Here is a 17,699-nt window from a genome sequence, read left to right on the forward strand (position 1 = left end):
GGTCTTATTTATTTATAAATAAAGTAAAACCCTAACAGAGAAATCTAAACCAATATTACAGAGTATATAGGAATAATAGTAAAGATGATACTTTACGTAAGTTCATCCTCAAAGCTAAGTATCTTTTAGCTGGTCCCATGTCAGAAAGAAAAGAGAGAAGAGACAGAAGCATGGCCAACACTATATTTAAAGCCCTCTCAAGCACTATCCACACACACACCCTTGACCTGCCTGGTGTAGTTCTCCATCCAATGAGCAAATGTCCATAGCTCATAAGGGGCTGTCCTCCCTATTCATTAGGAAGTGTAATTACTCTAGCCATCCTCCCAGAAGTTGGTTGTCTCCACCAGGGGGCACTGCTGTATTGCCAACAACGCTCGGACCCAGGTCAATCACTTCTGGCTAAAAGCCATGTAATGTGTCCTTTTATTATGCATGGCACCAGGGAGTCTGGGTTGAGGCTCTCTTATCTCCATGCCCCACCACTAGGGGGTATGTGTGAACTCCCAGAACAAAGATTTTGGTATGCAGCCTTTTGTTACACACATCCTGTGGTAAATACTTGCTTTTCTTGACACTCCAAGATAACATTCAATAGGCCAAATAGTTTTCTGAGAACAAGGCAATAAGAATCCATAAATGTCTGATATAGAAACAGGTTGCCTTCCAACAGCAGGCAATTATAAAAATGCATACATTTTGGCATCTTTTCTAAAGGAGCAATATCAGCATGTGATGCCGAGGGTGTACTTGCTGTTTCAACAGTACACCATTTCATCTATTGATTTTTTTTAAATAAATGATTGAAAATACATTATTATTTGTTCTTATTCAAGTGTATCACCTTTGGCTGTAGGAATTGTTTGAATAAAGATCTAATATTTGATTGTTCAAAAACATTGAAAAAGTAAAAAATGTCCGTGGAGTGTACTTAATTTTTACATGACTGTGTAGTATAATTTCCAAATAATCTCTTCCCTACCATTAGTAGATGAAATGACATTCATTTTGTCTTTTATTTGGTCTCTACCATTGTTACATTTTTGCAGCAGAGTACATAGTATGCCCCCGGAATTCCTCTATCCAATACGGTTTTTCTGTGCACCATTGTGGCTCCCTTACAGTCAGAACATGCCAGAGCTCCAATGTCAGATTTGAATATAGACCTTTTTCTTGCTCTGATCACTAGACTGTACATTATGCCCCTTTTGCCACCTTGAATCACTAACATGTTTGTTTTTTTAAACATACATCCACAATAGCAGCACTTTAGACAACAAACCAAAAAAAAAGTATGCATACATACAGTGACAGCTCAAGTAATCCCAAACAAAGTAGTAGCTTCCGTAATGGACACCAGTAATCAGCAAACATTAGCTAGTTTGGGAACAAGACATAGGACAATACCTTAACATACAACGTTAACGTATGGCTGGAATATCAAGAAGACCTCCAAGAAAACAATATCAATTCTACAAGTGCACACAGTGACCTTACAATCAAAGGTACAGTAGCCTGGCTGATATCAGGTGGAAGGGAGCCAGACCTGGTACCACCAGCCAAGGGTTCCATAATCTATTGAATTTTTGGGTACTATTCCTATGCTGGTATATGATCTTTTCCCAATGAATAACAATGTTAACCTGGTTTTTCCTCTCAACAGTCATTGTAAGGCTAGAGGACATCCATTTTTGAGCAACCACTTTCCGTGCCATGAAATGCAAGGTGCTAAAGAGTCATCAAAAATATTGAGAATACCCGATTTAGGATCTAGTGGTAAGGTAGTTTGATAAATTAAGGATATGAGAGACACAACCTCTTGCCTATACCTATGGAGTTTTGGCATGTATTTCATATATGAATAAAATCTGGCACATCTAAGATAGACATCCGTATCCCTACGCTTCCACCTATACACTTTAGCAGGGGTATGGCAAATTCTTTGAAGGATAAAAAGTTGGGTGAGCCTCTGAGTTGGTAATAACTGTTTATTGACAGGCCACAGGAGGAAATATAGAAAAGACAGGTAAAAGGAAAATATTCCCATGAGTGTTTGTATGATTTTGACTTCTATACTCTACCAATTTTAATTTTCAGGGTGTTTACAGATATTGCAAATCAATATTGTGCTCCTTCTGTAAGGGGAAACTTTAAAGGTTTTAGTTAAAAAAAAATTTAGTTTAAAAGTTTATGAACAGATGTCTTACATCTGTTTTGTGCTTTGTATATGAAAGAGGGAGAGAGACAGAGGTAAGAGTGTGTATGCTGACCCATTCTGCTATGTGTAAATTGAAAAATGAGCTGTTGAGCTACGTAAAAAGTAATGTACAAACAAAACCAGCGCTCAAATCTTCATGCAGACTAGAAAGGACTTTGAATGCCAAACATTAAGGTGCAGACCTTCAAAGATTGGGAAATCGTGGTACTGGTAAACAAAAGCAAAACAGGGCGCACTCTCATCGTGTATTTACGTGGTAAACCACAAATTTATTTAAAAAACATATAGATGTATACTCACAAACCAAAGAGAATAAAAACAGAGCAGATAAATCCGTAATGTCAGTCCAATGGAAAGATAGACCCTTGTTGGGATCCCAACAAGGGTCTATCATTCCATTGAATTGACATTACTGATTTATCTGCTCTGTTTTTATTCTCTTTGGTTTGTGAGTATACATCTATATGTTTTTTAAATAAATTTGTGGTTTACCACGTTATTGCACGATGTAATCAAGTAAGACTAGTCTGGCAAATGTATGAAAAGAAGCCCAGGACTATATCAGTTGACTGATAATGAACATACAAAATATTAATATACAATATTTCATAGTTACTGAATGTGAAAAATGAGTATAATATCAATACAATGTTTATTTTTTTTATTTTTTTTAGCATAATAAATATAGAAAAAATACATACTATCCCACTATACAATTATTCTTATGTACCTATGTTTTCTATGGAATTTCAAAACACAATGCCAACACAAGTTATGAAAATTCCTATCATGTTGAAATAATGGTTTCTGTTGCTGTGCACTAATGATATTTTTCCCTGTTTTATTTCTAGCTATGAAGTAACATTTTTTTGCATATTTTTGTTTGTATTTTTAATCCACCCCATCATTCGTTTGTGTGGTAGGAGCATGCAGTGCATCACAAAACCTCTGAGCAGTTCCCCATTTCTTTCTTATCAAGCCTATTTGCAATATTCAGCCTTGAAAGACATTTCACTTTCAGCTAAGGCGCATTAATAGAGATATGTTTGGCTTGTCAGTCATATGCCAGTTTGTTCTCACCAATGATATGCTAAGACTGATGGTAAGACTGCATCAAGTCACTGCTACTTAATTCCTACCAGGGTATTTGATACTTAGTAATTTATATGTTGATCTATGAACGCTCCCAGGATGTCATAAATTCTGAAGGCAGGAAGAACTATAAATACATCTTCTTACAGTACAAGCAATCTGCTGACTTGCACTCTTGTGGTGGGCTTCCAAATATAATCTTACCTGACTGATCAGATGAATGCTTGGTCTCTGATTATTAGAAAGCCAAATTCTGTCATGCTGCGGTATCTTAGACTGCATAAATTGTAATGGGGGTTGCGCAAATGTTTTTTTGCATGGACTTCAAGTGTCCTTGAGCTCTGATCATAATATTCTACAAAAAATAAATAATGCCATAAACTTCTTTGTTCTCAAATACTGTATAAAAAAAACTTAAGGTGTTCATTAGCATATATGATATTAATGTTAAAGCATGAGAAGTATTCTTAACATATAATTATTGAATATACTTACATATAATAATTTTTTCTCCTTAATGATGGCACTTTGCAAAAGTCAAGGTCAAATACTTGACACCAGGCTAGGGAGCAGCCGGGTCTCTCTACCATACTGGCTTAGCAGCAGGCCCGGACTGGGACAAAAAATAGGGACTGAGTATCCCAAAGCCCGCAGACTCTCTCCTCGGAGCCTGGTGGTGGAACGCCAGGGCCCGGTCACAAGAGCGACCTTTGCAACCCTTGTAATTCTGACACTAGTGTCAGAAGGTTTTTATTTTAATTTCATTTTTCAGAATTTTATATTTTATTATTTTTTAACATTTTTTTGTAGGCGAGAAAGAAAGACGGAAGGAAGGAAGGAAGGAGGGAAATACAGAGAGAAAGTGGGAAAGAGAGAGAGATAGAGGGAAAGAGGGTTTAGAGAGAGAGAGAGAGAGAGAGAAAGGAAAGAAAGAAAGAGAGAGAAAGAAAGAAAGAAAGAGAGAGAAAGAAAGAAAGAGAAAGAAAGAAAGAAAGAAAGAAAGAAAGAATAGGAAGGAGAGAAACAGGAGACAGATAGTGAGAAAGAAAGAGGCGTATAGAAAGAAAGAAAAAAAGAGGCAAAGAGGAGACAGAGAGAAAGAAAAAGAGAAGTATAGAAGGAGGGAAAGAAAGAAAGAAAGAAAGAAAGAAAGAGAGAAAGACAGGAGAGAAAGAAGGAAAGAGGGAAAGAAAGAAGGAAGGAAGGAGGGAAACAGGAGACAGAGAGAGAAAAAGAGATGTATAGAAGGAGGGAAAGAAAAAAAGAAGGAGGGAAAGAAGGAAAGAGGGAAAGAGGGCAAGAAAGAAAGAAGGAAGGAGGGAAACAGGAGACAAAGAGAAAGAAAGAAAGAGAGACATATAGAAGGAGGGAAAGAAAGAAAGAAAGAAAGAAAGAAAGAGAAAGAAAGAAAGAAAGATTAATTTTTTTAACATATAAAAAAGTAATTTTAACATATATTTTTACATATATTTGTACATGCATTCCAAAAATGTAGATTTGTATTTTTAAAGACGTGGGAAGGGCTGGAGATACAGGTTATTTTAAATGTATTTTTAAAAATATTTTTCATATATTGTGTAATAAAAATGTATTTCAACATACAGTGTATCTATACATTTATTGAAATATATTGAATATGGCTAAAATTGTAGCATTTCAAATGTATGTCGATATATTTGGGAAGAGTATTTTTAAAATATATTTCAAATATATTTTTCTTCCATGTCAGATATAATGGATCATTAACTTCGCGAGGAGTATATAGTAGATGCTGCCCTCCTTAACCGGGGAAGTCTTGTGAAAACTACAAAAAAAACAAACAGGAGGGTGCACATACCTAGTGCATTACCAACGGTTTATTGTTCACAAAACATAGATGCCAAATAGATACTCACAGAAGTGGAAAGTAAAATCGCATAAAAACCTCAATATGACACAGCAAAGGGAATCGTGTGTGTTCATGCAACCCAGCTGGACTGGCAAGTTGACGCGTTTCAGAGGCGTACCTCCTTGAGCTATGCTCTTTTTGCATGTACAGTATGCCTGCTACAAGATAGTCCTTCTCTTGTTCTTTATGTTTGGCATATCAACATTACTAATCTACACTTCTTTTTTTTCATATACACTGGGGATCGAAAGTTTGGGCACCCCAGCTAAACATTTGTATTAATGTGCATAAAGAAGCCAAGGAAAGATGGAAAAATCTCCAAAAGGCATCAAATTACACATTAGACATTCTTATAATATGTCAACAAAAGTTAGATTTTATTTCCATCATTTACACTTTCAAAATAACAGAAAACAAAAAAATGGCGTCTGCAAAAGTTTGGGCACCCTGCAGAGTTAATATCTTGTACTGCCCCCTTTGGCAAGTATCACAGCTTGTAAACGCTTTTTGTAGCCAGCCAAGAGTCTTTCAATTCTTGTTTGAGGTATATTTGGCCATTCTTCCTTACAAAAGTCTTCCAGTTCTTTGAGATTTCTGGGATGTCTGTCACGCACTGCTCTTTTAAGGTTTATCCATAGATTTTCAATGATGTTGAGGTCAGGAGATTGTGAAGGCCATGGCAAAACCTTCAGTTTACGCCTCTTGATGTAATCCCCCGTGGATTTCGAGGTGTGTTTAGGATCATTATCCATTTGTAGAAGCCATCCTCTCTTTAACTTCAGCTTTTTCACAGATGGCATCAAGTTACCATCCAAAATTTGTTGAAATTTTATTGAATCCATTTTTCCTTCTACTCGTGAGATGTTCCCTGTGCCACTGGCTGCAACACAACCCCAAAGCATGATTGATCCAACTCCATGCTTAACAGTTGGACAGAGGTTCTTTTCATTAAATTCTGTGCCCCTTCTTCTCCAAACGTACCTGTAAGGGACCGCCCGGCGGTACCACTGGCACTCCACTGATCAGATGTTCCCAGCGCACGGAGTCTAAGCCCCAGAGTACTTGTTCACCAGGGCCCCTGATGGTGGGGATGGACTTGGAGTACCCCAGGACCAGGTCGTGAATACTGAGGACACCCGTCAGTGGTAGGGGTATTTGCCAGGGGCTCCCACGGGAGAGAGCCAGGTAGGAGGAGGTCTGGAGACCCCGTTGAGAGGGACGGATGGATGGATGGATGGCTGAGCAAGTGCAAGGTCATACAAGCCGGGTCGGTAACTATGGGGACGGTGCGGTACAGAGCAGCGGGCAAAGAATATTCGGGTCACACGCCAGGTCAGCAACAGCAGGTCAGATCCAATAGGGGGCATTCAGGAGAGAGGTCAGGCAAGCAAGGGTCAAGAACAGGAGAAAACAGCAAGGTCAGGGCACAATTCGGGTCAGCAACTTACTACAACAGGTTCACAGGTTCACAGGATACAAGGAGACCAAAAGGCACTGAATGACAGCTCAGGGCCGTTTAAATATCCCACCCTGCGCTGTCATTGGTGCCAGGCGCGCGCCCGTGGTCACTACTGCGCATGCGAGAACCTGATTGCCGCGGTCGGCCAAGTCCCGGCGCCCGCGTACAGGGAGGTGTACTGCGCCTGCGCCGAGCCCAGCGGCGCAGCGATCTCCGACAGTACCTTTGCTCATTCCGGCCAAAAAGTTCCATTTTAACCTCATCGGTCCACAGAACTTGTTTCCAAAATGCATCAGGCTTGTCTATATGTTCATTTGCAAAGTTCAAACAATGATTTTTGTGGTGAGGACGTAGAAGAGGTTTTCTTCTGATGACTCTTCCATGAAGACCATATTTGTACAAGTATCTCTTTATAGTGGAATAGTGTACCACAACTCCAGTGTCTGCCAGATCTTTCTAGAGGGATCGTGCAGTCAAACGTGGGTTTTGAATTGTTTTTCTCACAATCCTGCGAGCTGTTCTGTCTGATATTTTTCTTGGTCTTCCAGATCTTGCTTTAACTTCCACTGTTCCTGATGACTGCCATTTCTTAATTACATTCCGAACAGAGGATATTGACATCTGAAAACACTTTGCTATCTTCTTATAGCCTTCTCCAGTTTTGTGAGCGTCAACTATTTTCAGTTTCAGTTTTCTAGACAACTGCTTAGAAGAACCCATGGTGCTGATTGTTGGGGCAAGGTCAGATGAGTCTGGGCATTTAAAACCTTTGAGATTGACATCACCTGGTCTTCCCAGACGATGATTGAGAACAATCCATGACACTGGCAGGTCTCAGCTTGGCAAAGGGGGCAGTGCATGCTATAAATTCTGCAGGGTGCCCAAACTTTTGCAGACGCCATTTTTTTGTTTTCTGTTATTTTGAAAGTGTAAATGATGGAAATAAAATCTAACTTTTGTTGACATATTATAAGAATGTCTAATCTGTAATTTGATGCCTTTTGGAGATTTTTCCATCTTTCCTTGGCTTCTTTATGCACATTAATACAAATTTTTAGCTGGGGTGCCCAAACTTTCGATCCCCACTGTATGTATAGTGTACTTCTACAGTGGAAGCCTAGTCCAAACCTAACTCAGCTTAAACCTGCTCCTACTCCCATTTATGATAACTATCCTGTAAAGGAAAGATGGGTATACTTACTTAATCTAAGGGAACAAGCTTTGTTAGGTTGAAGCTAAGTTAGTTTTTGACCGGTCTTACATTTTAGTATCTGCCTATATAGACAACATTTATAAAATATTGTTTTCATTATGTCTGCACATACACAGGAACATACCTGCCTAAACAGCTACAGCCAACCGTAATAGAATACAGGGGCGGACTGACAACTCATGGGGCCCCCGGGCAATAGGGGATCATGGGGCCCCTGTTTCCTTGCCCAAACTCAAAAAAGTCTATCAAAAAGGTACCAGGGGCATCTCATGGGGCCCCCTACTGACCACGGCCTTCGAGCAGTGCCCGAGTTTCCAAATGGTCAGTCCGCCCTGATAGAATACTTTACTCTTTAAAACCTCTACTCTTCAAAAACATTTTATGCTTAAGGATGAACCTTTTAGGTACCATTTTCATGAAGCCAGAATAGATCTGGATTTTAAATTACTATCAAGGATGATGGTTAATATATTGAATATACTGAGTCTGATGTTACTTAGTCTGTTGACTTACTTCCATCTAGGCTTTATAATTAATTGATATACACTGAGAAATACTTCATGAGCAACCTATTATATGTCAAGTAAACATTTCTTTAATGCCCCACTCCAGGTCGCTGTTAAATTTACCCATGCAGTGCCCCCACCCCAACAGAATGCCCATTTTGGTTCTTGGTTAAATGCTCATTAAGCTTGGAAAGAAAGGAATAAGTAAAGATATTTACCTTATTCCTCACTCGCACAGGCTTCCTTCTCTCCATAAGTAAGCTGCCCAAGGCCATTTCACTTTGCTGCCTGGCTGGTCATAGATCTCTGATATCGTCATTTACAATGCAGGACCAGCATCCCTGCATTGTACATGAGGACCCACTCACATTCTAGAGCCTTGGGAAGCGAACAAAAGCACTGGCTGCTGGGGGAGTAAGGAGTAAGGTTAATATTTGTACTTATTCCTTTCCCCCTAATCAAACGAGCATTTAACTCAAGTATAGAACTGTATTGCATGGGTAAATTGAAAAGCAGCTCTGAGTTGGGTTTTAAAACTCAATTCTAGGAAGATATACAGTGCTTTGGAAAAGTATTTGCCCCTTCCTGATTTTTTTGCATATTTGTCACACTTAAATGATTCAGATCATCAAACAGTATTTTAATATCACACAAGGATAACCCAAGTAAATACAAAATACAGTTTTTAAATGTTAATTTCATTTATCAAGGGAAAAAGCTGTTCAAACATGCCTGGCTCCATTTGAAAAGGTAATTGCCCCTTAAACCTAATAACTGGTTTTGCCACCCTTGGTGGCAGAAACTGCAATCAAGCTCCCCAAGAATAGTGCTGTGCTGCCTCCTAGTGACCCAAAAAACAAACTAATAATAAAGAAAAACCCTCCTAAGCATCAAACCCAATGTGTAAATGAATAGATCTATAATACAAATAGAGTCAATAAATAGGTAATAAGAACACTGGCTGAGCCACTAAATCCAAATGATATGTGAAACACAGTAGCAATACTCACCTGGCTGAGCTATAATAAACAACCCGCTGAGCTGAAGAATATAGTTTAAAAACCAACAAGAACAGAAATAAATATGTAAAACATATATCAGCAATAAAACACAATCACAGTAGCAATAAAAATCTGTCTGAGCTGAAGCATAAAGAGTCAAAACCTACAAAAATAGTAATAAATAATTGTAAAATAAATGCCAGGCTGAACAATCAGCCCTCCAGTGATGAATCAAGTGAATGCTCAACTGGGCTAGATATTCACAAAAAGTGTGTAATCGAAAAGATAAACAGCTATACTAAATATATACAAAAAAAAAAGATGAATGGTGAATGATAGATAGCACTTAATAAAGTGCAAAATGCAGGCTAAAGTGATAAAACAGTCTCTTTCTTCCAACATTTAAAGTAATGCGCCAGTGACTTCAACAGATCTTCAGATCAAGCGTGCTTCTCCACCTTCAGGCATATGCTCTCACCTTAACAGCTGACCCACAGAAAATATAGGTCAACATGCCCTCAATATTAATCCCACTGGATCCTGTGCTTCCGCAGGTCTCTCCGGGCACAATCCTTAACAGATAAGTTACTCCTCATAGTGTAGTAAGGCTTTAATACCATAAAATTGCAAGGATGGGTCAATATATCGACCACCTTTTACAACCACTGGAGCAAAAGACTAAGTCATACCTGAGAGTAGTATTGGGCCGAACACCCCCTTGTTTGGGTTGCGGTTGAACATTTGAATCTAAGGAAAGATCAAACCCATGGACAATGCACTAAGCGGTATCTTACCTCAGTGGTTTTCCACACATTGTTATTTCACAGAGCAGCCAAGATCCTCTTCTTCTCAGGTCTTTCTCAGGCCTCCTGGCCCTTCCCTCCTGTTGGGTGCCCCCACAGCAAGCAGCTTGCTATGGGGGCACCCTATGCTCTGTGTGTCCATTCCCTCTCTCCCCTCATTGGCTGACTGTCTGTGATTGACAGCAGCAGGAGCTAATGGCTCCTGCTTGCTGTCTCAGCCAATGAGGAGGCAGAGACCCGGAACAGCCAAGGCTGTCATTCACATTGCTGGATTGCGATGGGGCTCAGGTAAGTATTGAGGGGGCTGGTCGCACAGTTTATTACCTTCAGCCTTTACAACCACTTTAATAAAATAACTCATGTGGTATTTTAGTATGGTTTTTAAGTAAATGGCAACTGTTTTGGGAAAAATGCTGTGCGGTATCTTACCACATACTCGGATGATGTAAGATACCGCTAAGTGAATTGTCCCCAAATTCATTTAGCCACTTGCCCTCCAGAGGATATACCCCCCTTCCTGACCAGGCCATGTTTTGCATTATGGCTATGCTATTACTTTAACTGACAATTGCGCAGTCATGCAATGCTGCACCCAAATGACGTTTATGTCCTTTTTTTCCCACAACTTGAGCTTTCTTTCAGTGATATTTGATTGCCTGTGCATTTTTTATTTTTTGCGCTATAAAAAAAAAGACTGACAATTTTGAGAAAAAAACTATATTTTTGACTTTTAGCTATTAAACATTATTAAAAATTTTAAAAATCAAATTTCATCATAAATTTACACCAAAATGTATTCTTCTACATGTCTTTGCTAAAAAAAATCCTGTGTAAATTAATTGGTTTATGTGAAAGTTATAGCGTTTACAAATGAAGTATATATACTGGGATTTTTTTCTTTCATTAGTAATGGCAGCGATCAGCGACTTATAGCAGGACTGTGTCTGACACTGGGGGGAACTGGCTTGGTGTCACTGACATCCCCAGTGTCCCCAATACAGTGATCAGTGCTAAAAACAAAGCACTGACACTGTACTAATGGCACTGGGCAAGAAGGGGTTAACATGAGGGGCAATCAAAGGGTTAACTGTGTGCAGGGAGTGTTTTACTAGGGGGCGGAATATGTGTGCTTCACTGTAATCACACTGCTGTGGATGGCTGTACAGTGTGCCCAAGCAGATAGGGAGGAGGACTGTTAGTAAATAAAACAGTCTTCCTCCCCATCGGAGATCATCAGCAATCACCAGGCGACGATGAGTAATTACCATATATATATATATACGTGATTTTGTGCACCCGTGCCACCCTGTAGCAGCATTTCTGCTATAGAGCAGCCGGGAAGAGGTTAAATATTATGCCTGGGGGTCCCCTTAAACTACCTGTAAAGTTGCAAATCTGTGCAATGTATAGAACCTGCTGCAGCAGGATTGATTTTTTAAAAAAAAGCCCCCTCTGGCAGAAAGGTTAGGAGGGACCCCACAGTGACATTTGTTTTTTAAAGTGCGTGGGGTTCCTACCAGGCCCTTGATCTGAACAAGCGCCCCCCCCCTCCTGAACTGTACCAGCCCACATGCCCTCAACATGGGGGGGTGCTTTGGGGTAGAGGGCCCCTCCCCAAAGCACCTTGTCCTCATGTTGATGGGGACAATGGGCTCTTTCCCACAACCCTGGGCTGTGATTGTGCGGGTCTACAGGGGGTGGGTGACTTATCCGAATCTGAAAGCCCCCTTTAACAAGGGGGTCCACAGATCCCGCCCACTATTGTTAATGAGTATGGGGTACATGGTACCCCTACCCATTCACCAAAAAACTGTCCAATATAGATAAAAATAAACAGTTTTTGAGATGTACTTTATTAAAAAAAAGCCAAAAAAAGGTTCCATCGATGTAATCCATCATTAGTCATGGCGTCCAGCGTTGCCACAATGATGCCGCCTCGCTGACATAACAAAAAAACCTGACACCCGCCGACACTCGCCGCATCTGACATTTGCAAGTCAGATGTAAACAATTGGGCGGAGCTAGCAGTGATGTCACCTGTGGTCAGGTGCATTACTTTAGCCAATCACAATGCACTGTGAGAGCGCAGTGCATTGTGGGATGGGTGAAAAGCCCGCCGAACACCCTTATCAATGTTTAACTTGAACTTATGTTCGACTCAAACATCAAGGACATCTCTACCTGAGAGACACTAAACATTTGATCCAAATATTGGAAGATATCCAAATTAGATCTGAATCTATGATATTGGTTCCGGAGATGTTTCTTCACTCCATATAACCATTATATCACGATGCAATGGAAGCAGTGAGATTGATTGGGCACTGAGAAAATTGGACAATTTACATAATCCCCAGAGGAAATATCTCTTGAAATGTTTAGCATATTGTTTAACACACAATTACTTTTGGCATGATCAACAATATTATAAACAAATTAAAGGGGTAGCTAGGGAAGCACGCTTTGCACCTAACCAAGTCTAACCAACCTCTTTATGGTTTTGTGAGAAGATACTGTTTATTCTAATCCACCTGAATAGGTGAAGTTATATAAGCGCTTCATTGATGATGTGGTGATCTTATGGGAAAGAGATCTGAGAAGCTTGGAAGTCTTTTTGTTTAGTTCAGAATCAGAATGGTAGGAATTTTCTTGGGAATGTGATCCTTTCAGAATTAATTTCTTGGTGTTAAAGATTTGTTTTAAAGAGGGAAGATTTTCGATTAAAACTTTCTTTAAAATGGCGGATCACAATGATATATACATTTCATATATCATTTGGATTTAGTAGCCAGTTTTCTTATCAAGTATTTATTTATTTGTTTCACAGATCTATTCATTTACACATTGGTTTTGATGCTTAGGAGGGTGTTTATTTAATTATTAGTTTGTTTTTTGGGTCACTAGGGGGCAGGGCAGCACTATTCTTGGAGAACTATATTGATGTGAGAACACATTTAGTTGCTTGCAGTAGCTTACCATTCATTTGTGGCGTATTGTGTTCTTATTTTTGTAACTTCAATCAAGCATTTGCAATAACTTGCAATGAGTCTTTCACATCACTGTGGAGGAATTTTGGCCCACTCTTCTTTGCAGAATAGATTTATTTCAGCTACATTGGAGGGGTTTTGAGCATGAACAGTCTGTTTAAGGTCATACCTTAGAATTGCAATCTGATTTAATCTCAGACTTTGACTAGGCCACTCCAAAATCTTAATTTAGTTTTTTTTTAACCATTCAGAGGTGGACTTGCTGGCATGTTTTGGATCATTGTCCTGCTCCATAACCCAAGTGTGCTTGAGTTTAAGGTCACAAACTGATGGCAGGACATTCACCTTCAGGATTTTCTGGTACAGTGCAGAATTCTTGGTTCCTTCAATTCTGGCAAGTCGTCCAGATCCTGAAGCTGCAAAGCAGCCCAAGACTATCACACTACCACCTCCATGTTTGACTGTTTTATTGTTAGGATAACTTAATTTCATGCCAGCACACTCCTTCCAATCATGCCAGATACAAAGTACTTTGGGAATAAAGTAATTCAGATACTGAGTGTGAAATGCAGAATTAAAAGTCTTTAATACTCAACTTGAGTTTAAATATCGAGATAACACAATATTTTGGGCAGTATCCATAAAGCACCAATTAGAATACATTATAGATGTTACAATAACTCACCATATGTTGCGTAATAAAAATATAGCAAACAGGATAATAAGTTCTGCAAACCTTCAAGGCCGGAGACACTTATAGATAACAACATTCCAGTCCCCGGAGAACAATCTGTTTCTGAAAATAAAAGTTGGTTAGTAAGCACAAAGCAAAGGTTAGTTAGCTATTAACTCTTTCAGGTATGATGTTCTTTTTATGGAATGCAGTGCTTGTTTTATACCAGATGTAGCGGGATGCATGCCTTCAAAAAGTCCAACTTTTGTCTCATCAGTCCACAGAATATTTGCCCAAAAAGTCTTGAGAATAATCAAGATATTTTTTGACCAGTGAGACATGAATCTTTGTGTTCTTTGTGGTTAGCAGTGGCTTTCTCCTTGGAATTCTCTCTTGGATGCCTTTTTTGCCCAGTCTTTTTCTTATTGTTGAATCATGAACACTGACCTTAACTGAGGCAAGTGAGGCCTGCAGTTCTTTAGATGTTGTTCTGGGTTCTTTTATGACCTCCTGGATGAGTTGTCGTTGTGCTGGCCACTCCTACGAAGGTTCACCACTGTTCCAAGTTTTCTCCATTTGCGGATAATGGCTTGCTAGCGTCCCAAAGCTTTATAAATGGTTTTGAAACCATTTATAGACTAATACATGTCAGTTATTTTGATTCTCACCTGTTCTTAAATTTCTTTAGATCACAGCATGATGTGTTGCTTTTTGAGATCGTTTAGAGTGCTTCACTTTGTCAGACAGCTTCTATTGAAGTGATTTCTTGATTTAACAGGTCTGACAGTAATCAGGCCTGAGTGTGGTAAGTTAAATTTTACTTTGCTTTCCATAAAATGTGGTTGGACTCATTGCCAGTTATTGCACATGCTTGATTACAGTTGCTGCCTCCAAGGATGGCACAACCAGTTATTAGGTTTAGGGGGCAATTACTTTTTTACATAGAGCCAGGCAGGTTTGGACAGCTTTTTTCCCTTAATAAATAAAGTCATCATTTAAAAACAGCATTTGAATTTACTCTGGTTATCTTTATGTAATATTAAAATGTATTTGATAAACTGAGTAATTTAAGTGTGGCAAGTATGCAAAAAAAAAAAATCAGGGAGGGGACTTTTGTGTAAAAGACACAAATTAATGCAGTTCTGTATTAATTAGTACATGATTAAATGTATATTTTTACATGCAAGTACTGTAAGTATCTGAATTTGACCTGGTATCAACCTCTGACAGTCCTTGCATGGCAGAGCTGGAGTGTAGGAGGCAGAAGCAGCACCAAAAGCCAAGAAGTTCATGTGCTGACAAGGAACATGCTAATAGGAAGAGAAATCAGAGTGGTTGAGAGATGAGCTGATCATTGTACAGCATTTTTTCACTGTTCGGTAACAGGCAAGGGTTGGCGCACGACAATCTGGGCTCAAAAGAAGTGGGTTGAATTATGCTGGCCATCAGAGTGAGGACTTATAGTGGCAGAAAAAGAAATATTTCAGTAGCTTGAAGAAGAATTTTGCAACAATAGCTTATTTAATAATTTTTTTTAATGGGCTATTTATTTTTATTATACTTTTGGATGTAGTTTCCATTTAACCCTTTTTCTTTAATTTAACACACCATCCAGTGGCTGCATCCATCAGGATTGTGTCTAAAACTGATAGACTCCTGCCTGTCAGGTGGAATCAGTTGTGCGGTTGCGCTACTACCTGATTGCTTCCACAGACCCTGGAAATGTGTCCCCCCTGGGCCTGCACATCCACCATGTATTCCATGCTCCACTTGCCCATCTGCAGTATTGGGGCTGGCGGGTGGAGGGGAGAGAGATAGCAGACACATGTCTGCTCTCCTCCCCTTTTTGCTGTGACCTGGAAAGCGACGTACATGACATCACTTTCCTGGTCACTAATGTCACTTTCTCCAGCTAGAATAGCTGGGGAGAGATCTATTGCATACATCCAATACAGCCCAGAGGAGACATGAAGAGTCTTTTAGACCCTGCATGTCCAATTAAAGAGAACCTGTCCCCTAACAATATGCAAAAAAAAAAAGTTACACCCAAGCACTTCACACTCCCCCAAAAAGTTTTGAGCCTCCCATCCCCACATATACGCATGTACAAACATTAACGTACGTGGCAAGGGCACCTACAGTGGGGATCGAAAGTTTGGGCACCCCAGCTAAAAATTTGTATTAATGTGCATAAAGAAGCCAAGGAAAGATGGAAAAATCTCCAAAAGGCATCAAATTACAGATTAGACATTCTTATAATATGTCAACAAAAGTTAGATTTTATTTCCATCATTTACGCTTTCAAAACAACAGAAAAAAAAAATGTCGTCTGCAAAAGTTTGGGCACCCTGCAGAGTTAATATCTTGTACTGCCCCCTTTGGCAAGTATCACAGCTTGTAAACGCTTTTTGTAGCCAGCCAAGAGTCTTTCAATTCTTGTTTGAGGTATCTTTGCCCATTCTTCCTTACAAAAGTCTTCCAGTTCTTTGAGATTTCTGGGCTGTCTGTCACGCACGGCTCTTTTAAGGTCTATCCATAGATTTTCAATTATGTTGAGGTCAGGAGATTGTGAAGGCCATGGCAAAACCTTCAGTTTACGCCTCTTGATGTAATCCCCCGTGGATTTCGAGGTGTATTTAGGATCATTATCCATTTGTAGAAGCCATCCTCTCTTTAACTTCAGCTTTTTCACAGATGGCATCAAGTTACCATCCAAAATTTGCTGAAATTTTATTGAATCCATTTTTCCTTCTACTCGTGAGATGTTCCCTGTGCCACTGGCTGCAACACAACCCCAAAGCATGATTGATCCAACCCCATGCTTAACAGTTGGACAGAGGTTCTTTTCAATAAATTCTGTGCCCCTTCTTCTTCAAACATACCTTTGCTCATTCCGGCCAAAAAGTTTCATTTTAACCTCATCGGTCCACAGAACTTGTTTCCAAAATGCATCAGGCTTGTCTATATGTTCATTTGCAAAGTTCAAACAATGATTTTTGTGGTGAGGACGTAGAAGAGGTTTTCTTCTGATGACTCTTCCATGAAGACCATATTTGTACAAGTATCTCTTTATAGTGGAATAGTGTACCACAACTCCAGTGTCTGCCAGATCTTTCTGGAGGGATCGTGCAGTCAAACGTGGGTTTTGAATTGTTTTTCTCACAATCCTGCGAGCTGTTCTGTCTGATATTTTTCTTGGTCTTCCAGATCTTGCTTTAACTTCCACTGTTCCTGATGACTGCCATTTCTTAATTACATTCCGAACAGAGGATATTGACATCTGAAAACGCTTTGCTATCTTCTTATAGCCTTCTCCAGCTTTGTGAGCGTCAACTATTTTCAGTTTCAGTTTTCTAGACAACTGCTTAGAAGAACCCATGGTGCTGATTGTTGGGGCAAGGTCAGATGAGTCTGGGCATTTAAAACCTTTGAGATTGACATAACCTGGTCTTCCCAGATGATGATTGAGAACAATCCATGACACTGGCAGGTCTCAGCTTTGTAAAGGGGGCAGTGCATGCTATAAATTCTGCAGGGTGCCCAAACTTTTGCAGACGCCATTTTTTTGTTTTCTGGTATTTTGAAAGTGTAAATGATGGAAATAAAATCTAACTTTTGTTGACATATTATAAGAATGTCTAATCTGTAATTTGATGCCTTTTGGAGATTTTTCCATCTTTCCTTGGCTTCTTTATGCACATTAATACAAATTTTTAGCTGGGGTGCCCAAACTTTCGATCCCCACTGTATGTGTGAAAACGTTGATTGCAATACACGTTACATATTGCCACGCATGCTGGTGAGAGCAATTATTCTAGCACAAGACCTCCTCCGTAACACTAACCTGATGATCTGTAGG

Source organism: Staurois parvus, unplaced genomic scaffold (assembly GCF_062004578.1).
Source record: "Staurois parvus isolate SC_StPar_1 unplaced genomic scaffold, SC_StPar_1.0 ptg000548l, whole genome shotgun sequence".
NCBI classification, from domain to species: domain Eukaryota; kingdom Metazoa; phylum Chordata; class Amphibia; order Anura; family Ranidae; genus Staurois; species Staurois parvus.